This window comes from Chiloscyllium punctatum, chromosome 11, assembly GCF_047496795.1.
Source record: "Chiloscyllium punctatum isolate Juve2018m chromosome 11, sChiPun1.3, whole genome shotgun sequence".
Lineage (NCBI taxonomy): Eukaryota > Metazoa > Chordata > Chondrichthyes > Orectolobiformes > Hemiscylliidae > Chiloscyllium > Chiloscyllium punctatum.
This window is the reverse complement of record NC_092749.1, coordinates 107199570-107223598: the sequence shown is the minus strand read 5'-3', so window position 1 is coordinate 107223598 and position 24029 is coordinate 107199570. Positions and strand designations below refer to the sequence as shown.

Below are 24029 nucleotides of genomic sequence, written 5' to 3'. Positions count from 1 at the left end.
TTGTCCACCAGGCACAGTCTCCCATCACTACCTCAGCTGCCATTCTCTGAAGGAAACAGCTGGGATACAAAACCACCCTGAGACAGGAATGCTCTATCATCCACCTCTCTTTCTGGTAACAGATACCTCTTACTGACAGGCTCATGGAGAAAGACGCTTGGGTGACATTAGTGAGTGGCAAGGTCACCGTCATGATCTTCCCAGGATCTCCAGGTCAGTGATGATGCCTCCATCAGGGAGGGCCCAAGGTTTGCCAGAAGCTCAGTGTTGGCACGGGGGGGGGCAGTGTCTGTGTGTGTCTGTGTGTGTGTCTCCGTCTGTGTGTGCGTGTGTTCTGTGCGTGGCTGTGTGTGTGCACGTGTGTCTGTGTGGGTGTGTCTGTGTGGGTGTGCGTGCGTGTGCCTGTGTGTGTGTCTGCGCGGGTGTGTCTCTGTGTGCGTGTGTGTCTGAGTGTGTGCGCACGTGTGTGTCTCTGTGTGTGTGCGCGTGCCCGTGTGCGCGCGTGTCCGTGTGTGTGCGCATGTGTGCGTGTCCATGTGTCTGTGTGTGCACCTGTGTGTCCCTGTGTATGTGCGTGTGTCTGTGCGTGTGTCTGTGTCCGCGTGTGTCAGTGTGTCTCTGTGCGTGTGTCTGTGTCCGTATGTGTGTCTGTGTCCGTGTGTGTATGTGTGTCTGCGTGTGTGTGCGCATCTCTGTTGTCACTGTGTGTGTGTGCGCATCTGTGTGTGCGTGCGTGTGTCTGTCTGAGCTTGTGTCTGTGTCCATGTGTGTCGCTGTGTGTGCGCGTCTCTGGGTGTGTGTGTGTGTGTTTGTGTGTCTCTCTCTGTGGGTGTGCACGCGTGTGTCTCTGTGCGTGTCAGTGTGTCTGTGTCTGTGTGTGTGTGTGTGTGTGTGTGTGCGTGCGTCTGTGTATCTGTGTGTGAGCATCGGTGTGTGTCTGCGTCTCTGTGCATGTGTGCGTATGTCTGTGTCTGTGTGTGTCTCTGTGTGTCTGCGTCTGTGTGTGCGTCTGCATCTGTGTGTCGCTGTGTGTGTGTGTGCGTGTCTGTGTGTGTGCGTGTCTGTGTCTGTGTGCGCGCGCATGTGTCTCTGCGCATGTGCGTGTCTCTGTGCACCTGTCTCTGTGCCAGTGTGTCCATGTGTCTGTGTGTGCGTGTGTGTGCGTGCGCGTGTGTCTGTGTCCGTGTGTGTCTCTGTGTCTGTGTGTGCGTGTCTCCGTGTGTGCATCTGTGTGTGTGCGTATCTGTGTCTGTGTCTGTGTGCGCGCGCGTCTCTGTGCGTGTGCGTGTGCCTGTGTCTGTGTCCGTGTGCGTGTCTGTGTCTGTGCATGTGTCTGTGTGTCTCTGTGTGTGTGCGCGTCTCTGTGCGTGTGTCTGTGCTTGTGTCTGTGCTTGTGTCTGTGCTTGTGTCTGTGCTTGTGTCTGTGTGTCTATGCGTGTGTGTGTGTGTGTGTGTCTCTGAGTCTCTGTGGGTGTGTCTGTGTGCGTGTGTCTGTGTGTATGCATGCGTGTCTCTCTGTGCGTGTCAGTGTGTCTCTTTGTGTGCATCTGTGCGTCGCTGTGTGTGAGCGTCTCTATGTGTGTGCGTGTCTGTGTCTCTGTGCATGTGTGCGTGTGTCTGAGTCTCTGTGTGTCTGTGTCAGTGTGTCTGTGTGTGTGTGTCTGTGTGTATGTGTGAGTGTCTGTGCCTGTGTGCGTGTGTGTGCGTGTCTGTGTCTGTGTGTGTCTGCGTGTCTCTGTGTGTGCGTGTGTGCGTGTATCTGTGTCTGTATGTGTGCGCGCGTGTGCCTGTGTGCGTCCATGTGTCGCTGTGTGTGTGCGTCTCTGTGTGTGTGTGCGTGCCTGTGTCTGTGCATGTGCCTATGTCCGTGTGTGTCTGTGTGTCGCTGTGTGTGCGCACGTCTCGATGTGCGTACGCGTCTGTGTGTCTGTGTGTGTGTGTGTGCGTGCATGTGCACATGTGCCTGTGTGACTCTGTGCGTGTCTGAGTCCGTGTGTGTATGTGTCTGTGTGTTTCTGTGCGTGTATCTGTGTCCGTGTGTGTCAGTCTGTGTGTCTGTGTCTGTGTGCGTGTCTGTCTATCTGTGTGTCTGTGTGCGTGTCTGTGTTTGTGTGGGTCTCTGTGTGTGTACATGTGTCTGTCTGGGTGTGTCCCTGTGTCTGTGTCTCTGTGCGCGTCTGTCTGCGTGTGTGTCTATGTCTGTGTGTCTGTCTGCGTGTGTGTGTGTGTGTGTGTGTGTGTGTGTGTGTCTGGCTGTGTCTGTCTGTCTGTCTGTCTGTCTGTGTCTGTGTGCGTGTCTGTGTGTCTGTGCCTGTGTCTCTGTGTGCCTGTGTCTCTGTGTGTCTGTGTGTCTGTGTGTGTGTGTGTCTCTGGGTCTGTGTGTCTGTGTGTGTCTGTGTCTATCTGTCTCTGTCGGTGTGTGTGTCTGTCTGTGTCTGTGTCTGTGTGTGTATCTGTGTCTGAGTGTCTGTGTGTGTCTCGGAGTGTCTCTGTCTGTGTCTGTCTCTGTGTATCTGCCTCTGTGTGTCTCTGCGTGTGTGTCTGTCTGTGTCTGTCTGCCTGTGTGCCTGGGTGTGTGCCTGTGTCTCTGTGCCTGTGTGTGTCTGTCTGTGTGCCTGTGTGTGTCTGTGTCTCTGTGTGTGTGTCTGCCTGTGTCTGTGTGTGCTGTGTCTCTGTCTGTGTCTGTCTGTGTGTGCGTGTCTGTGTGCTCTGTGTGTGTCTCTGTCGGTCTGTATGTCTGTGTGCTGTGTCTCTGTGTCACTGTGTGTGTCTGTCTGTGTGTGTGTCTGTGTGTGTCTGTGTGTGTCTGTGTCACAGTGTCTGTCTGACTGTGTATCTGTGTGTGTCTGTCTGTCTATGTCTCTGTGTGTGCCTGTGTGTCTGTGTCTGTCTGTGTGTGTCTGTGTCACAGTGTGTCTGTCTGACTGTGTATCTGTGGGTGTCTGTATCTCTGTCTCTGCCTGTGTCTGTGTCTGTGTGCGTTTGTCTCTGTGCGTGTCTATCTGTCTGTGTCTCTGTGTGTGTCTGTGTGTCTCTTTGTGTCTCTGTGTGTCTGTCTGTGTGTGTCTCTTTGTGTCTGTCTGTGTGTGTCTCTATGCTTGTGTGTGTGTCTGTCTGTGTCTCTGTGTGTGTCTGTCTCTGTGCGTGTCAGTGTCTGTGTCTCTGTGTCTCTGTGTGTGTGTCTGTGTCTCTGTGTATCTGTGTGTCTCTCTCTCTCTGCGGGTCTGTCTGTGTCTGTGTCTGTCTGTGTATCTGTCTGTGTGTCTCTGTGCCTGTGGGTGTCTGTGTGTGTGTCTGTGTGCGCGTTTGTGTGTCTGTGCCTGTGTCCATCGCTGTCTGTGTCTCTGTGTTCGCGTCTGTGTGCGCGCCTGTGTCTGTCTGTCTCTGTGTCTGTCTGAGTGTCTGTGTATGTCCGTGTCTCTGTGTGTCTGTGTCTGCGTGCCTGCCTATCTGTGTCTGCATCTGTGTGTGTGTGTGTGTCTATGTCTCTGTGTATCGGTCTGTGTGTCTGTGTGCCTGTGTCTCTGTGTGTGTCTGTGTGTGTGTCTGTCTCTGTGCCTCTGTGCGTATCTGTCTGTGTCTCTGTGTGTGTCTGTGTCTCTGTGTGAGTCTGTCTGTCTGTGTGTACTGTGTCTCTGTGTCTCTCTGTCTGTGTGTCTCTGTGGGGGTGTGTCTGTCTGTGTGCTGTGTCTCTGTGTCTTTCTGTCTGTGTGTACGTGTCTGTGTCTGTGTCTCTGGCTGTGTGTCTGTGTCTGTGTGTGTTTGTCTCTGTGTCTGTCTGTCTGTGTCTCTGTGTGTCTGTCTCTTTGTCTGTGTCTCTGTGTGTGTCTGTGTCTCTGTCTGTCTGTGTGTCTCTGTGCCTTTGGGTGTCTGTCTGTCTGTCTGTGTCTCTGTGTGCTGTGCCTCTATGCCTGTCTGTGCGTGTCTGTGTGTGTGTCTGTGTGTCTGTCTGTGTTTGTCTGCGTGTCTGTGTGTGCCTGCGTGCTGTGTCTGTGTGTGTCTGTCTCTGTCTCGGTGTGTCTGTGTCTGTGTGTGTCTGTCTCTGTCTCGGTGTGTCTGTGTCTGTGTGTGTCTGTGTCTCTGTGTGTGTGTCTGTGTTTGTGTCTGTGTGGGTGTGTCTGTGTGTGTGTGTCTGTGTGTCCGTGTCTGTGTGTGCCTGTCTGTCTGTGTCTGTCTATGTGTGTCTGTGTCTGTCTGTCTGTGTCGCTGTATGTCTCTGAGAGTGTCTGTGTGTTTGTCTGCGTGTCCGTGTGGGTGTGTCTGTCTGTCTCTGTCTCGGTGTGTCTGTGTTTGTATCTGTGTGGGTGTGTCCGTGTTTGTGTGTCTCTGTGTGTGTCTGTGTGTACGTGTCTGTGTGTGCCTGTCTGTGTCTGTCTGTGAGTCTTTCTGTCTGTGTGTGTCTGTCTGTGCCTGTGTGCCTGTGTATGTGCGTGTCGGTGTCTATGTCTGTGTCTCTGTGTGTGTGTCTGTCTCGGTCTGTATGTGGTCCATCTTCTGCTGAGGAAATGGGTGTCTCTGTGGATCTCCATGGGACTGATCAGTCATTTCAAGATACTCAGTAAGTTTTGCTGCCTCAGATCCACAGTAATAATTCTGAACAGACTTTTGCTTTATAAAAAGCTTTGTTTGTGGGCTATGGTGTGGTGCAGTGGCAGGGTTTATATCTCTGAGCCAGGAGTTCAAGTCCCACCTGCTCCAGAGGCGTGCAATAACACCTCTGAACAGGTCAACTACAAAATATCAACAGAACCTTTAAATCGAGAAGGTTTCTGGAATAAAATGTGAAGAGCTGGGTTCCTGATTTAGAGAGAGAGAGAGAGAGAGAGAGAGAGAGAGAGAGAGAGAGAGAGAGAGAGAGAGAGAGAGAGAGATAGAGAGAGATAGAGAGAGATAGAGAGAGAGAGAGATAGAGAGAGATAGAGAGAGATAGAGATAGAGAGAGATAGAGAGAGATAGAGAGAGATAGAGAGAGATAGAGAGAGAGAGAGAGAGAGAGAGAGAGAGAGAGAGATAGATAGAGAGAGAGATAGAGAGAGAGAGAGAGAGAGAGAGATAGAGAGAGATAGAGAGAGAGAGAGAGAGAGAGAGAGAGAGAGATAGAGAGAGAGAGAGAGAGAGAGAGAGAGAGAGAGATAGATAGAGAGAGAGAGAGAGAGAGAGAGAGAGAGAGAGAGAGAGAGAGAGAGAGAGAGAGAGAGAGAGAGAAAATTCCCATTTCAACTTCATTCAGACTGAGTCCCCTCCTCCTTTTCCGAACCCCTCCCTTTTCTTACTGGTGCACTGCCTCTAGTGGGAAGGACTGGTAATTCATTCATTGTTGACTTTGTGACATGGGTGATTTTGTGGTGAGTATTCACACTTAGAAAATAACTGGAAAAGAACTGGATTCTAGGGATAATGTAGTGTCCCTGTCTCCAAACCAGGTGGCTGAGGTTCAAATCGCACATACGCTATAGCATAGAGCCATGGTCATAGAGTCACTGTTTAGAACATATCTACCATTGGAGGCGGTTGGAAGAGAGTCAATTCTTAAATGGTATATTTTGAGTGAATAGAGAGGTAATAGCTAACCTCCACTCATCCCTTTGTAAGGCTCTTGAGGTGGAGTGGTAGTGTTCCTACCACAGAACCAGCAGACCCAGGTTCCAGTCCCATGAACTCCAAAAGTGCGACTGGACTGCTGAGTGATTGAAAAAGAAATTCCCCAAGTCCAGTGGACATGGGACAGGGAAGGCGGAAATGAATTGGGAGAGAGGAAGGACTGCAGATGCTGAAGATCAGAGTCGAAAGCACAGTGCTGGAAAAGCGCAGCAGGTCAAGGCAGCATCTGAGAAGCAGGAGAATCGACGTTTCGGGCATAAGCTTGAAATGAGACTCTCATTCCCAATGAAGGGCTTATGCCCAAAATGTCGATTCTCCTGCTCCTCAGACATTGCCTGACCTGCTGTGCTTTTCCAGGACCGCACTCTCAAAAAGGTGGAAATAAATGTTTGTGCCAAACTATTCACTTAAAATAAAACACTGGTAAATTTCTGAAAGCCTTTTACTGCCCTGTTCAACATGGGGATATTGGTTTGTTCAACACATTCCTTTCCATTCCATAGCGAATTCATTGAGAGTCTCAAATGGAACTCAAAATACACTCTTGCTTAGTAACTTAAACTCCACATACACATTACCTTTATCTATCCATCCTGGTCTAAGCTGGGTGCTTCACTGATTGGTACCTCCATTCTAAGTGAAGGTGAACGACCAGGTCAGGTGCGATGTGAGGAGACAGTACGGAGGGGATTAGGTCAGGGGACCTCAGGAGGTTTTCACAGAAGGTGGTCGCTGTTCATTCACTATGGAAGAGCCCTGCACACAGGGAAAGGAACAGCTGTCAGCATAAAATAGGAGGGTAGGGGAGTGGAAACAGGGCATGTACATACTGCACCCAGAGAAGAAAGAAAAATACAGCAGCATCTGCTACTAGTTCGGTAACTTCCAAAATTTGCTTCCAATTGACTGTGTAAAGAGAACATGGAGTGCAGTGACTCACCACCTTTTCATGGTTAACTAGGGAACGGCAGTAAAAGCTAACCCAGCCAGCGTTGCCTATAGTCCATCAGTGAGTACAGTCAGAGTCATACAGCACGCAAACAGATTCTTTGGTCCAACCTGTCCAGGCCGACCAGGTTTCCCAAGGTAAACTCATCCCATTTTCCTGTATTTGGCCCATATCCCTCTAAACCTTTCCTATTCATTTACCTGTCCAAATGCCTTTTAAAATACTTTAACTGTATTTGCATCTACCACCTCCTCTGGTAGCTCATTCCACACACAATACCCTCTCCGTGAAAAAGGTCCCTTCTAAATCTAACCCCTCTCACCTTCAACCTGTAATTCTGGACTCTCCTACCCTCAGTAAATACCTTTGCTATTCACCTTCTCTTATGCCCCTCATAATTTCATAAACCTCGAGAAGGTCACCTCCCAGCTTCCTATGGTCCAGGGAAAAAGGCCCCACGCTATCCAACCTCTCCTTTCAACTCTAGCCCTCCAATTCTGGCAACATTCTTGTAAATATTTTCTGCCCTTTGCAATTTAATAACACCCTTCGTGTAGCAGGGTGACCAGGATGGTACACAGCACTCTAAAAGTGGCCTCATCAATGTGCTGTCCAGCTGCAATGTGGTGTCCCAGCTCTAACACCCAATGTAGAATGGTTGGCTATGCAGCCTCATGGCATCAGGGACCCAAGTTCAGTTCCAGCCTTGATGACTGTGTGGAGTTTGCATGTTTTCCCGCGTTTCTGTGGGTTCTTCACATCCTCTGGTTTCCTCCTACAGTCTAAAGATGTGCGGGTTAGGTGTATTGGCCATGCTAAATTACCAAGTTGTGTCAGAGATGTGCATGTAGGATGGAGTAACCATGGGAGATACAGGGTTACAAAGATGGGGTGGGTCTGGGTGCGATGCTCTTCAGAGGGTGGGGTGTGGACTTGACGGGCTGAATGGCCTGCTTCCCCACTGTAGGGGTTCTATGAAAGCAAGCGTGTCAAACATGTCCTGTCCACTTGCAACTCCACTTTCAGGGAACTCTGTACCTGAACCTCCTCGGTCCCCCTGTTCGACAATGCTCTTGTTCAGGATCATACAAAGACATTGCAAGCTCCTTCCTCATCCAGACCCTGCACGGCTCAGAGGGCACACATCTCACACAGCTGAAGCAGTAGAGATTGGCAGGGTTCCTGCACAGATCTCCAGATTCTTCAGGGAGGAGGGAGTAACTGTTTTGACTCGCTGGGGATAATGGAGTGTACTGAAAGCACATCCAGAAACACTGGCTAACAATCTAACCTGTTCGCTAATCACCAGAGCTGGTACATTACGGAGAGCTTTACTTTTTGAAAGTGCAGTTTTGTGAAAACCAATTGTGGGGGCAAAATGCCAAAGATGCTTCATGACAATTTGTACGTTAACCACAAAATGTTTGAAATGTTTAATTTCTTAAGGAGGTGTTATCCAACCATTCCAAGTTCAGATGGTGTCGTCCATTCCTAGTTATCCCTTGGGAAGGTGGTGATGACTCCCCAGCTCCAGCCTATATGTCATCAGGACATCCATAGAAGGGAGATCCAGGATGTTGACCCAGTGACACTGAAAGTATGATGGTATATTTCCAAGTCAGGATGGTATGTGTTTTGGAGGGCAACTTGTAGGTAGTGGTGTTCACTTGCACCTACTGTCTTTGCAGGGGATTTGGTTTTGGAAGATGCTGAAGAGGCCTTGGAGAGTTATTGCAGTGCATCCTCTAGATGATGCACAATACTGCCACTGTGGGTTGGAGGTCAAGGGGATAAATGTTGAAGATAGTGGACAGTAATCAAATTCAGGAAGCAGAGTAAAGGACTCAGCCACGTCTGTGTCAATGTTGCTGAGGTGGAGATAGTCAACAGCGTCAATGTCTAATGAATGAAGATCACCAACAATCTGTCCTGGTCCATCCACGTCAACGCCACAGTTAAAAAAGCACACCAACACCTCTACTTCATCAGGATGCTGAGGAAAGTTAGCATGTCCATAATGACCCTCAGCAGTTTTTATAGATGCACCACAGAAAGCATCCTATCTGAATGCATCACAGCAACTCCTCTGCCCAAGATTGCAAGAAATTATGGAGCATTGTTAACGCAACCCAGTCCATCACGAAAACTAATCTTCCTTCCAGTCACTGCATCTATACTTCCCACTGCCTCAAAAGCAACCAATCCTCCCACCCCAGTTATACTCTCTTCCACCCTCTCCCGTTGGGCAGAAGTGATAAAAGTTTGAAAACACGTACCAACAGATTCAAGAACAGCTTCTTCCCCACTGTTATCAGGCTTATGAATGGACCTCCCTTTTTGAGAGTTGATCTTTCGCTCCACCTTCTCTGTGGCTGTAACACTATATTCTGTTCTATTACCCTGATGTACCTAGGTTCAGATTCCTGATGAAGGGCTTTTGCCCGAAATGTCGATTTCGAAGCTCCTTGGATGCTGCCTGAACTGCTGTGCTCTTCCAGCACCACTAATCCAGAATAAGGTATGATTTGTCTGGATAGCATGGAAAACAATACTTTTCACTGTATCGGAGTACATACGAAAATAATAAATCAAATCAAGTCAACAGGGAGCCAACCAATCAGGCTGCTGAGTCCTGGATAGCATCAAGCCTCTTGAGAGTTAGTGAAGCTACGTCCCATCCAGGCAAGTGGGGTCCATCACATTCCTGACTCAAATCTGTAAATGGCAGTCAGGTTTTGGCAAGTTACTCACTGGAGAATTCCCAGCCTCTGACTTGCTTCTGAAGCCTGACTATTTCTAGAGTTAGGAGAAAGGTGAGGACTGCAGATGCTGGAGATCAGAGCTGAAAATGTGTTGCTGGAAAAGCGCAGCAGGTCAGGCAGCATCCAAGGAGCAGGAGAATCGACGTTTCGGGCATAAAGAAGGGCTTACGTCCTGAAGAAGGGCTTATGCCTGAAACGTCGATTCTCCTGCTCCTTGGATGCTGCCTGACCTGCTGCGCTTTTCCAGCAACACATTTTCAGCTATTTCTACAGTTAGTCCAGTTCAGTTCCTGATCAAGCAGGTAGTAAAGCTGAAGGCAATGCCCAGATATCAGAGGATGAAGCAGGCACATGAAGTTTTTGTCCTGTCATGAAAAGCAAATTCATGCGCAAAAGGCAACCAGAGAATATCCAGATTTAAACAACGTTATCACAAGATGAAATGAGAACGATTGTTAGAAAACCCATCTGCCGTAAGTTAGTAATTATCAGAGTCAAAGACGATCACAGATATCTGGTGGATTTGTTGCAGCAGCTTAACAGAGTTATCCCAGACATGCGAAAGGGAATGAACAAACACAATTGAAAATCAACATAAGCAGGAACTAAAAAGGATTCGAGAACGATGAAGCCAAGAAAGACTGACACTGTAATTGTATGCTGTATGAAATGTGATTATAGTGCCATGAGGGAGCTATCAAACACTCTCACTAATTCTTTTATATTCAGGAGACCAATGAATCAGACCCTTACAATTTCCTATCTGCCTGGCAACAACATGTCAAAATGCAATCATGGACTTCTGTGGCTCTTGCATCTTCACCACCAATATGTTGCAAATGAATAGAGGTGCTGGCATTTCCAGCAACAAGTCTAACCACAGGCACCCAGGTCATCGCCCAAATAGAGCCACTCTGGAGGGTCTTACACTATTAAGGGTGAAGTAACCTTGCACAAAAACATGACCGGGAGGCTGAGAGACTAAAGACTGGTTGCCAGTGAACATTTCCCACCTAAATTGATTTGTGACTCCAACATACATCAGATTCACGATACTGGCCGGTCCTGGCAGGCAAGTCTGCAGAGTGGTTTCATATCATGAACAGCATGCGATATCAGCAGAGAAATCTCAGGTATGCAGGCACTGCAAAATGCCTCCACTGATAATAACATTGACGTCTATGTTGCATGTAGTGACAACACAGTGTGAACAGATTCCAGGAAATAACTGCTGAGGGATTGAGAGATCTCACAACATGACAATGCTCTGTGCTCAGAGAGCAGAGTGATTGACATGAAGAATCAGCCATCTGTACAGCATTTGATGAGAAGCATGGGAACAAATGAATAGCATATGCCGGAAGATATAAGACTCTGAGACAGACTGCGCACTGTGTAAGAGGACAAGGCACCTGGTTCCAACTCTCACCAAGGTAGACATCCAGCTGAATGATAAACAGGCCAGGAAATGGCTCAGAAAGCTGATAATCCTACTTCTAAAGGAATCTTGGAACATTAATACAACCAATTTATTCATATCCCGTTAGACACAATAACTTGTCAATGGGAATGTGATGAGGGTCGGAGAGTGATCTGGTCAGACAGAGTCAAATTTCTGACCTTCTTTCATTGAAATTCCTTCCTGAGCGATATTGTGTTCAACCCACAGCAGGTGGACTACAGCAGTTCAAGAAGGCAACTCATCCCCACCTTCTCAAGGGGCAACTAAGGACCGGCAAATAAATGCTGGCCCAGCCCGTGACATCCACATCCCACGAAATGAATAAGAAACAATTTTATCTGAAAGAGCTTCCTGAGACACTTCCTGGCCTGCTTTTCATTCAGCTGCATGTGTAGCTTGGTGAGACTGGAGCCAGTCTGTCTCAAGGTCTTCGGTTTTCTGATATTCGCTTATTGCTGTATTATATCAGAGATTAGATACCTGATGTAGTGGTGGTCGTGAGGTCAGCCAGGGAGACCTCATAGAATATGAGTTTCCTGATTGGGGAGGTGATAGCCTAGTGGTATTATTGCTGGACTGTTAACCTAGAGACCCAGGTAATGTCCTGGGGAGCTAGAGTTCAAATCCTGCCATGGCAGATGGTGGAATTTGAATTCAATAAACATCTGGAATTAAGAATCTAACGATGACCACAAATCCATTACCAATTGTCAGGAAAAACCCACCTGTTCAGTAAAGTCCTTTAGGGAAGGAAACTGCCATCCTTACCTGGTCTGGCCTACATGTAACTCCAGACCCACAGCAATGTGATTGACTCTTAACTGCCCTCTGGACAACTGGGGATGGGAAATAAATGCTGCCTAGTCAGTGACGCCCTCATCCCATGAATGAATAAAAAATAAAATTAGGGAGCCCTGGCTGACAGATATAAACAGGAGTGTCAGGGATTCTGTTCTCCCGGAGCCAGCTCTGAACTAGCTGGATCAGTGACATGTACTATGCACTTGCAAATAAAAAGTGACTTGGTGACAGGGTACCACCTTTGTGGGGTTATTTCACAAGACAGGCCTGTACATTCTAGACAGCTACATTACATTACAACTTGTGACGGTTAAAGGGACTGGCCTTGCCTGCAGTCACACTGTGTACCATGGAGTCAGTGCAGTCACCCATGTTTGTTTATAATGTACAATCACATCAGTAAGCACAAAACAGACTATAAGTGCAAGACAGTGAGAGTGTCGCATTGTAACGAGGCTGTGTTGCAAATAACATCTAAGATATGTGACTCAACAAGAACCCAGTCTTCCTGGTTCTATGTTAGACAAGCTAAACATGTGGATGACACGAAACTCACAGCAGAACAAAATCTTGGAGGAATTAGCAACGTTTTTTTCACATAAGTACAGAATTACAATTTGCAAAGAAAAATCTGAGGCTGCATGTTTCGTATTCCACACTTACTCCCCGAGACTTGAGTGCAATTCTCACGAGTTCAGGAATTATCCTCTTCCTTGGGTGGACCTGATCAGTTTATGAATGCCATTTGCATTAGCTTGAAATGTTCATTCATTTGGAATTAAAATTTTGGAGACCATTCAATTTTCAGTGAATATAAGTTCATAGCATTAAAGACTTGGCCCATTTACTTGTGGTTTTAATTTGAAAATTAATGAAATAAAGTGTGCAAAATATAGAAACAGTTCACCTGATACAGGAGAGCTAAATATCTGGTATTGCATAATGTAATTTACCTCAGGGTCAACTGTATTAATTCTGCCCAAAGCAGCCAGTGATGTGATCACAAAATGCAAAGTCATTTTTTAAAAATTTATTCATTCACGGGATGAAGGCACTGCTGACTAGGTAGCATTTATTACCCACCCCTCAATGCCCAGACAGCAATTAAGAGTCAACAACATTGCTGTGGGTCTGGAATCACATGTAGGCCAGACCAGGTAAGGATGGCAGTTTCCTCCTCTAAAGAGCATGAATGAATCAGATGGGTTTTTCCTGACAATTGACAATGGATTTATGGTCATTATTGGACTCATAATTCAAGATTTTCTTTCAATTGAATTCAAACTCCCCCATCTGCTGTGGCAGGATTTGAACCCAGCCCTCTACATTAATAGCATAGTGATAATACTACTAGGCCATCACCTCTCCATAAGCCCATAACTCCATTCACACCATTGACTAATGAACATTGGTCTCTCTGCTGGTATACTGTGTGCTGTCCTGGTTACCCTGTTTTAGGAGAGATATCTTTTGCCATTAAGAATGATTGAACTGCCAGAGTTACAACTGTACTATCTTTAAGTGTACGTCACAGGAACAAACTGGCCATTTTGTTCCTCTGTGTTATTTCTTGTCCCTCACCCTACATAGGCTGAGCAACGAATCCAACAGCCCTCTGATCCTTTCTGCTATTTGAAAGGGATTGCTTTCCAAATTTCATATTCTGACGAAAAGTTCCGAACCCTCAGCGGCAAATTTGCCAATGCTGTCGATTTTATTCAACAAAGCAATTACGTGCTTCGAAGTTAACCCTTTCAAATTGTGCCAAAGACATTACCGTTTTCGCTAAGGTTTTACGCACTTTGGGATGTTTTATCATGTGAAAAGAACTACACAAAATTAAGCTGATGGTTGCTTTTAAATTTTTGGTTGTTCATTTCCTCTTTTTTTTAAAAATCAAAATGTTTGAAATTTTATTTAAGTGAGTAATTCAAATAAATGTAAAATCAAGACAGTTAACTTGAACCCACCCCCATTTATCCACAAGCCTCATCTATGGACTTACAGTCATCCATGTTCTCCTCCCTACGCCCCTTCCGATCTCTCTGCCCTTAGCCTGTGACTCGATTGCACCTAATCTTTCAATCCAGCACTTCACAGCTCACTGGGTTCGGTTTGTCCGTTGAGTAGCTCTCACACTCAATCCTCAGCCTTTACGGGATTAGTGCGGGGAGCGTCGGAAGGACGAGCAGGCTGACGATCCAACTGCATCCCAAAATCAGGATTGACGTTTCCTGGAATCAGCCTTGAACCCAGAGATTCCAGCCTGGAAGGAACAGCAGTCGTTTCGAAGCCACAAGACTTCAGGCTGAAACAAATCAGCTTGCCGGGTTCAGAATATGTTCAAAGAATAGGTTGGCAAGGGGCAGTCCTATTGGGAGCTCTCTGGAAGGAGATAGAAGCATGCTGTGAAGGATTGAGACTAATGAGCACCAAGGCCAGGGTGGGAAAAAGATGCAATCCAATCATGGCATTGGAAAAAATGTAGGAGTTTGGAGGAGGCATTAGAGAGTTGGCATTCTGCTTCTGCAACTGACATCTGCAAACGTCAATAATTTATATCGATAGAGCACCTTTAATGAAATGAAACACTTCAATATGCTTCACAGGAGCATTCCCAGAACTGCAGAAATCCCACAGTGCAGAAAGAAGCCATCCAGTCTGCATCAAACCTCCAGTGAGCATCCCACACACACATTCCCCCACTCTGTGGTCCCACCTTGAGCATGGCCAACCCACCTATCCTGCACGAAGAAACCCACGCAGACACGGGGAGAACGTGCAAACTCCACACAGAGAATCGCCTGAGGCGGGAATTGAACCCGGATCTCTGGCGCTGTGAAGCCGCAGTGCTAGCCACTGTGCCACCCATTCTTCACCCGGAGAGCGGGGAGCCTGTGGAATTCTCTGTCACAGAAAGCAGTTGAGGCCAAAACATTGAAGGAGGTAACAGCTATAGTTCTGAGGGCGAAAGGGATCAAAGAGTTTGGGGGAGAAAGTGGAAAACAGGTGCCTGAGTTGGATGGTCAGCCAAGATCATATTGAATGGCAGAGCAGACTCAAAGGGCTGAATGGCCTATTCCTGCTATTCTCCATCTGTTTAGATGTGCATCACAGGCCACCTCAACTGCATTTGTCTGTTGTTTCTGACATTTTCTGCTGGAAATAAGCCTTCTCTGTTCAAAAGGCTTTCTCGCTCCCTTTCTCTGCCCAGATCCCTCCCACACCCTAAATAGGAGATTTCGCTCTCACCAGGTTACCACGCACATTCCCAGTTTCTTAGTCAGTCAACACATTCTTGTTCTCAAATGGGCTGTGTCCTTCATGAAAAGAGCTCACACAGGAGACTACCTAGCCTAGGGCCAACAATTACCCTATTTAGCAACAATAATATGCAGGGGAACTCGTGTAATATTCTCATCTCATCTTCCATTTATGCAAAAGGCACAGAATATGCTAGTCAGAACCTCACTGGTTCAGGCGGAAACAAACATTAAATTCTTTACCTCTGAACAAACAAGACAACTGGGGCATGGTTTGGGACGCTCATTGGGGATTTAAGCTCTCCACAATGATCTGAATGTAGACTTTTCAAGTCTTCCTCAGGTAAAATGAATACTCCATTATGATATTATGAACTTTCTAACTCTTACAACGAAATGCTTCCAGCGACTGAACCAGCTTCATTCAGGTCAAGAATCTCAAGAGGTTTTCCCCCGGCCGCTGAATTTTACAGCTTCCTAAATAAATTATTTTTTTGTGGGACGTGGGCATTGTTGGGTAAGGGAGGCACATACTGACCATCCTTGAACAGAGTGTGTCATCTGCACATTTCCAGAAGATGGCTAAGTCAACAGCGTTGCATTTGGAGTCACAGACAGGCCAGAGGACGCTGCCTGAACTGCTGTGCTCTTCCAGCACCACTAATCCAGAAGGAGAGGAGATTGCCTTTTCCAAATGGACACGAGTGAACCGGATAGGTGTTTATGACAATCAATGGCAATTTCACAGTCACCAATACCCAAGACTCGTTTTCAGTTCTGGACCATTTAAAGAATTGCCATTGAAGATGCCTTTGAACCCGCATCTCCAATGCATTAGCCTGGATGCCTGGATTACTAGCCCAGTCAGTACTGCCTCCCCTCATCGTGGCAAAATACGAGGTTTCCCAGAACATAAAAATGCCCCCCTGATATTCCCGCCACACCGTGTAGCCATTCCCAGTACTATTGTTTGTTCCGGTAGCCGCTCCTGCGTGCAGACCTCGGAAAACCATGAGGAAGAAAACCAAATTAGAGGGAACACAGAAGCTCACCATGCTCCAAAACAATTCTGCACCTCCTTCCCCTCAATGTGTCAAGGGAAGAACAAAATTGAACTTAGTGTGCCCAGGAGTAGGATCACACATCAGGTCATCTGTTTTTATTGTTTGGATGGTATTGACTGGGGGATAGAGTCATAGAGGTCCACACCATGGAAGCAGGCCCTTCGGCCCAACTAGTCCATGCCGCCCAGTTTTCACAATTAATCTAGTCGCATTTGCCTGCGTTTGGTCCATATCCTTCCACACCTATCCCATTTGTGTGCCCGTCTAACTGTTTCTTCAATTATAAATTGTTACTTGCCTCCACCATTACCTCTGGCAGCTTGTCACCACCATCTGTGATAAAATTTGCCAAGTTCATCCATACCTCCTCCCTCACCTTAAACCTATGCCTTCTCGATGGAGACTCCCCACCATGGAGAAAAGCTGTTGGTTATTTATCCTAACTATACTTATCATGATTTTATAGACCTCAATAAGATCACGCCTCAGTCTCCTACATAATTAGATTAGATTACTTACAGTGTAAAAACAGGCCCTTCGGCCCAACAAATCCACACCGACCCTCCAAAGAGCAACTCACCCAGACCCATTTCCCCCCTTCACCTAACACTACGGGCAATTTAGCATGGCCAATTCACCTAACCTGCACATCTTTGGACTGTGGGAGGAAACTGGAGCACCCGGAGGAAACCCACACAGACACAGAGAATGTGCAAACTCCACACAGACAGTTGCCTGAGGCAGGAATTGAACCCAGGTCTCTGGCGCTGTGCAGCAGCAGTGCTAACCACTGTGCCACCGTGCCGACCTCCTACACTCCAGGGGGAAAAAAATCCTAGCCTATACAACCTCTCCTTATAATTCAAAACTTCCAGTCCAGATAGCATCCTGGTAAATCCTTCCTGCACTCTATCTAATATTCTTTCTTGAGAACTGCACACACTACTCCAAATGTGGCCTCACCAAGGTCTTATACAGCTGCAACAAGATGTACCACTCCAGTGCTCTGACCAATGAAAGCAAGCATGCTGAAAGCCTTCTTCATCACCCTGTCTACCTGTGACTCCACTTTCAAGGAGCGAGGGACCTGTACCCCTATGCTAACCAAAACCCCGAGAACCACCATGTTCTTGTCCAAATAGTGCAATGGTATAGTTCACAATCACCAGTGGATCCTACACTTCTGTCAGAAGGCAGCGATTCTGACAGCACAGCACTTGAGCAGCATAGGGACACGAACCCACATTCCTGTGACTCAGGAATGCCATCAGCGAACCAACGTCTCCTCTACTCATTTTCTTGCAATTCTCACTTTTTCATCTCCTTCTGATTGTGCAACAAAGCCCACTACACAGCTCCTTTCCACTGTCACCAGGGAGAAAGGCAAGTAGACTAGCAGTGAGCAAGAGCACAATCATTATTTAACTGAACCAGACAACCACCTGCTAAACAAACACGGCTGATCAACAATGGGGAAGATGCAGTATATGTGAAGACAGGAGAGAAACGATGGGGCAAGAAAAGGTTGGAGGGAGGGACAGGGTGAGAAAGAAGCTGGTGGAAAGAAAAGGAAAGCATCACGACAGAGGGGTGTGAGGGGACTGTGAGAAAGAGGAGGGGGAAGAGTGTAATGGGGCGAAAAGGGGGTGAGAGCAAGATGGGTGACAGACAGCGGGGAAAGAGAGAGTAAGAGAGAGAGAGAGAGAGCGAGAGAGAGAGAGCAGAAGTGTATTATGGGATAGATTCCAGATCAGATAGGTATGTAAATTTAAGACATGATATGTGATGTTCTAACATAAAAGGTACCCACCTTGCCTTAAGGCACTCTCTATGTGTAATGGAGTCAGTACAGTATGTTCAGTTAGCTACTCAGTCACAGGAACAATATATAGCAACATCAGTCAACAGAGAACCCAGACTGTTTCGGTCTGTGATACAACAGCCATGTAAATAGTTAGTGTTGTTAATAAGATTTAAGATATCTATCTCAACAAGAATCCACATCTGTCCTAAACATTACGAAGATGGACATATAGAGTATCACTTGGAGGTGCACGATAAAATAGGGATGAGTCAGCATGGCTTCATCAAGGGGAGGTCATACCTGACAAATCTGTTAGAATTCTTTGAGGATGCAACAAGCAGGTTAGACAAAGAACAGCCAGTGGATGTGACCTGTTGGGATTTCTAGGTGACCTTCGAAAAGGTGCTGTATAGGAAGCTACTACATAAGAAAAAAGCATTAGGGGGCAAGGTACTAGTATGGCTAGAGGATTGGCTGAACGGCCGAAAGCAGAGAGTTGGGATAAAGGGGAATTTCTCAGGATGGCAGCTGGTAACCAGCTCAGTTCTTCATGGATTAGTGGTGCTGGAAGAGCACAGCAGTTCAGGCAGCATCCAACGAGCAGCGAAATCAACGTTTCGGACAAAAGCCCTTCATCAGGAATAAAGGCAGTGAGCCTGAAGCATGGAGAGATAAGCTAGAAGAGGGTGGGGGTGGGGAGAGAGTAGCATAGAGTACAATGGGTGAGTGGGGGAGGGGATGAAGGTGATAGGTCAAGGAGGAGAGGGTGGAGTGGATAGGTAGAAAAGAAGATAGGCAGGTCGGACAAGTCAAGGAGACAGTAACTGAGCTGGAAGTTTGAAACTAGGATGAGGTGGGGGAAGGGGAAATGAGGAAGCTGTTGAAGTCCACATTGATGCCCTGGGGTTGAAGTGTTCCGAGGCGGAAGATGAGGCGTTCTTCCTCCAGGCGTCTGGTGGTGAGGGAGCGGCGGTGAAGGAGGCCCAGGACCTCCATGTCCTCGGCAGAGTGGGAGGGGGAGTTGAAATGTTGGGCCACGGGGCGGTTTGGTTGATTGGTGCGGGTGTCTCGGAGATGTTCCCTAAAGCGCTCTGCTAGGAGGCGCCCAGTCTCCCCAATGTAGAGGAGACCACATCGGGAGCAACGGATACAATAAATGATATTGGTGGATGTGCAGGTGAAACTTTGATGGATGTGGAAGGCTCCTTTAGGGCCTTGGACAGAGGTGACGGAGGAGGTGTGGGCACAGGTTTTACAGTTCCTGCGGTGGCAGGGGAAAGTGCCAGAATGGGAGGGTGGGTCGTAGGGGGGTGTGGACCTGACCAGGTAGTCACGGAGGGAACGGTCTTTGCGGAAGGCGGAAAGGGGTGGGGAGGGAAATATATCCCTGGTGGTGGGGTCTTTTTGGAGGTGGATCCAGTATTTGATTTTCAGCATCTGCAGTCATTGTTTTTATCTCAGTTCTTCAGGGGTCAGTATTAGAACCAAAACTATTCACATTATGCATTAATGATCTGGACAAAGGAACTGAGGGCATTGTTAGTATGTTTGCAAGTGAAACAAAAGATAAGCGGATAGATAGGTAAAGGTGAGGATGTGGGGAGGCTGCAAAACAATTTGGACAGGCTAGGAGAGTGGGCAAAGAAGATGGAATTCAATGTGAGGTGATGCATTTTGGTCGGATGAATAAACACAGACTATTTTCTGAATGGGGAAAGGCTTCAGCAAACTGACGCACAAAGGGACCTGGGAGTCCTCGCTCAGGATCCTCTTAAGGTTAACATGCAAGTTCATTTGGCAGTCAGGAAGGCAAATGTGGTGTTAGCATTCATTTTGAGAGGGCTAGAATACAAAAGCAGAGATGTACTGCTGAGGCTGTATAAGGCTCTGGTCAGACCGCACTTGGAATACTGTGAGCAATTTTGGGCCCTATAGGTGAGGAGGTTTGTGCTGGTGAAAGAAAGAGAGAGCCCAAGGGAGGTTTACAGGAATGTTCCCAAATGAAGGACTTGTCAGTTGAGAAACAATTGAGGACTCTGGGTCTGTATTTAATGGAGTTTATAAGGATTAGGGGGGGTAATCTTATTGTAACTTACAGAGTACTGACAGGCCTGGATACAATGGACATTGAGATGATGTTTCCACTAATAGGAGAGAGTAGGGCCAGAGGGCACAGCCTCGGCATGAAAGGACCACCCTTTACAACTGAGATGAGGAGGAAATTCGTGGTGAACCTCATTGCGGCAGAAGGCTGTGGAGGACAAGTCATTGAGGGTCTTTAAAACAAAGATAAATAGGTTCTTGATTCGCAAGGGAATCAAAGGTTATTGGGTGAAGGCAGGAAAATAGGGTTGAGAAATATATCAGCCATAATCAACTGAATGGGAGAATCAACGTTTCGGGCATCAGCCGTTCTTCAGGAATGGCTGATGCCCGAAACGTCGATTCTCCTGCTCCTTGGATGCTGCCTGACCTTCTGCGCTTTTCCAGCAACACATTTTCAGCTCTGATCTCCAACATCTGCAGTCCTCACTTTCTCCTCCATAATCAACTGAATGGCCTAATTCTACTCCTATATCTTATGGTCTTATCACAAAATGTATCATTATGTTGCATTAAATGCTGTTAATTAAAACTAACTAATAGGTGTTAATAGCTGAAAAGCATGCTAGTTCCGGAAGGCATTTTTTTCCTCGCAATTATCTGTCAAGGTGGCCAGGTTCAGAACTGAAGTTACAACTACAACCAAAACCAACATGATACAATTAAAATTAAAGGCAACTAACCTGTACTGAAGAACAGTGGTGAATTAGCTTTGCCTATCCCTTTAAGAATAATCAGCAATTTACAAGAAGCCCAAGACAGGTCAGATTTAAAAATGGTGCTAAAATGTGCTGAAAGAACCAAAACTATTCAACTAATTCTCAAAGCAAAAAAAAAGAGAAAGAATAGTCAGAAAAAATTATTTTATATTACCTAAGACTTACCTATTCACAGACATTGTTGGGTTCAGCCATCTTGTCACTCGGAAATGGCACAAAGACAAGAAAAGGCACATGTGATACTACCACGGTTTCATTTTAGGAACAAACAGAATCCACAGGCACCAGCCTTCAAATTTTAATGGGTTAGAAACACATTGCAAAAATAAGAGAGAATTCAGAAAATATAATGTAGGAAAATCACTGGACTACAATATAGATTCATAAAGATAGATCGAAAGAAAGATAGAAAGCAAACATCTAACCATGGAACGGCAATCCATTGACATGCTGTCAGAACTTCAGTTATTTAAAGAAAACATCAAACTTTACTTGATAGATCAACTGATAAAGCACCTAAGACAGTCAACTTCAGTTTCCTTTGAGCACTGAACGGTTAAGAGGAATAAAATCGTTCAGTATTTCTGCTGGTAACTGTAAAGGTCTTGACAAAATGTTTCAGATTTTAAGGTCAATTTAAACTTCAAATCAATTTCAGGATACATAAGCTTGAGTTCACACCATAGGAGCAAAAGCCACGTGAAATATTTAACCAACTTATATCTCAATGCAAAGTTAGAGAATGCGATTTCACCAAAGCTAACTTATCTGAAAAGCTTACATCTCTATAAACATACTAAATAATTTCATTAAGCACATCTCAGCGAATTGAAAGAAATACATATTTCATACTCTAGGGGAATATTAACGCAGGTTTGAAACAACTGTAACAGGCAGCAGTATCTGCAACTGCTAGACTTTGGAACAACTATTGGAGCCATCACCAGATTCAACATAACATCCAAATCTTGTCTGGTTTGTCTCATCCACCAAGACAATGCCCAGCATATCATAACATGTGCAAGCTACATTGCGCAAGAGACGTTGTGCTGATACGTGGAGGAAGACCAGTCAACCGAAGATACCCAAAGTGCCATCATGTGAAGAGAAGCCAAACAAAGAACAGTGCCAATGAAACTGCCAAAGTTCTGTTCATGGCACAGTGGCATGTCAACAAATTCTGAGAGGTAACCACAACGTGACAGCTTGCAGAGCCCAGTTAGACAGAACATGTGTTAATGTTGACATATCATACACTGTCAGAAAAGCTAAATTTCTACATCCATCCAAGTGATATACTTCATTCAGAATTGCTGAAGTGTACTTTATGATTGACTCTGGTATTAGTGCAATCATACAGTACGCAGGGAAGCAACTGCCTAGTGGTAATATTGTGAGCCTATTAATCCAGAAAGTCAGCTATTATTCTGGGGGAGACCTGGGTTCAAGTCATGGTGGAAATTGAACTCAATAAAAAATCTGGTACTAAGGGTCTAATGATGGCCATGAATCCATTGTTGATTGCCAGGAAAAGCTAATTTGGTTCAATAATGTCCTTCAGGGACATTACCTGGTCTGGCCTCCATATGCACAGCAATGTGGTTCACTCTTAACTACCCTCTGGACAATAAATGCTGGCCCACCCAGAGATGCCCACATCATGTGAGTGAATAAAAGAAAAAAAAATCATGCCTTTATACATCTTACACAAGAAGCACTCAGAACTTAGTGCAGCACGTGCAGTCCACACAAAACAAGCCAACTGCTTACGAACAATGTCCTCTCGAAGCTGAGAGTGTGGGGCTGGAAAAGCATAGCAGGTCAGGCAGCATCTGAGGAGCAGGAGAATCGATGTTTTGGGCATAAGACCTTCATCAGGAAGGGCTGATGAACAGCTCATGCCCGAAACATCAATTCTCCTGCTCCTCAGATGCTGCCTGACCTGCTGTGCTTTTCCAGCCCCACCCTCTCGACTCTGATCTCCAGCATCTGCAGTTCTCACCTTCTCTAGTTCTCTCAAAGCTGCTTGTTTTAGATTTTAGATTTTATTGTCACTTGTACTCAAGTACAGGAGCATAGTGAAAAATGTATAATGTCACCACACATGGTGCCATCTTTAGGTACCAAGGTACAGAAAAAATACTTAGGTTTAAAGTAGTAAGAGAAACAAGAGTTCAACAGCTAAGCATCACTTCATGGAATAGTTGAAAAGTAAAGACGTTAATAATAGTTTATATTAAAGCCTTTTGTAGTCTAAACTAGGAAAATAAATAAGTTAAAACTGCAACAGTCTTTGAAGAAAAAAAATTACACGTAACATTGCTTACAATGTGTCATGAATTGGGCATTATTAATTTAACAAGGTAAAAACAATGACTGCAGATGCTGGAAACCAGATTCTGGATTAGTGGTGCTAGAAGAGCACAGCAGTTCAGGCAGCATCCAAGTAGCTTCGAAATCGACGTTTTGCCCGAAACGTCGATTTCGAAGCTACTTGGATGCTGCCTGAACTGCTGTGCTCTTCCAGCACCACTAATCCATTATTAATTTAACTCTAAATGCAGATCCTCAGTATGGATACTGGACACCTTTTGTAATGACTGAAAACAGTTGGGATTCCTATTCTTGCTATGTCAGTATGCATAGATTTGCTTAATGTTATAACATTCAAACCAACCAGTCGCAACACCAGAATTCCAGACTACAATGTCACTCTCAGATGTTATGGTCACGGCCAAGCAGGGCAGATATACCTGTAGCGAGCTGTGTCTAATGCAGCAGCTCAAAAAGATCATCTTGAACAGGTAACTCGAAACGTTAACTCTGTTCCCCTCTCCACAGATGCTGGCAGACTTGAGTTTCTCCAGCATTCTTGATGCTGGTTATTGAGTGAATTGCAATCCTGGACATCAGGACCAAATGGCCGAATTCTGCTCTTATATTTTATAGTCAGATGAACAAGTTATCAACACATTGCTTCTTGTGTAACGGATGGCCAGCAGAGAAAAGACTCTTGGGAAAGCCTCTGCTAAAGCTGGTGTACTTCAACAGATTCCAAATGAACCCCTGAAATACAGCAAGGAGGAAGGAGATTGCTTGCCAGTTCAACCAGCAGAGCACTTGGACTATGGAGGCAAACCCAACAAGAGCAGATTAAATCAGGAAATAACTGACAAAATAAAAAGATACAATTTCGAAACTTTACCAAAGGAATATAAACACAGTGCAGAAGCTAAAAACAATTTTACAAAGTCAGCGAGCATACATTGGTGCAGAAGACATATCTATCCTTACTCACGATAACCTGAGCTGTATTTTCAATCAAGACATAATGTATTGAGTTCTGTAAAAACACCACACACATATAGATTAACCTTCATGAAGATAAACATCAAATGCAGAAAATCCCATGGAATTAGCTTGTTCCATTGAAAAATTATGGAAATAAGGTCATTTCCGGAATGAAGGTTATTAATCTGTGCATGAATGTTACAGCATATC

At 45.9% G+C, this 24029-nt stretch overlaps 1 protein-coding gene across 12 annotated transcripts in view; it reads right to left on the bottom strand.

The window, feature by feature from the left end:
- Positions 1-24029, bottom strand: part of plcb4a (phospholipase C, beta 4a) — a 560059-nt gene that overhangs the window by 471856 nt on the left and 64174 nt on the right. For 2 of the 12 annotated variants that reach the window (XM_072581471.1, XM_072581472.1), the window contains exon 1: positions 6180-6276. The exons of the other annotated variants lie outside the window; for them this stretch is intronic. The gene's annotated coding sequence lies outside the window, so the exon portion shown is untranslated. Of the gene's footprint in view, positions 1-6179; positions 6277-24029 lie in introns of those variants that run through there. 12 annotated transcript variants of the gene reach the window in all.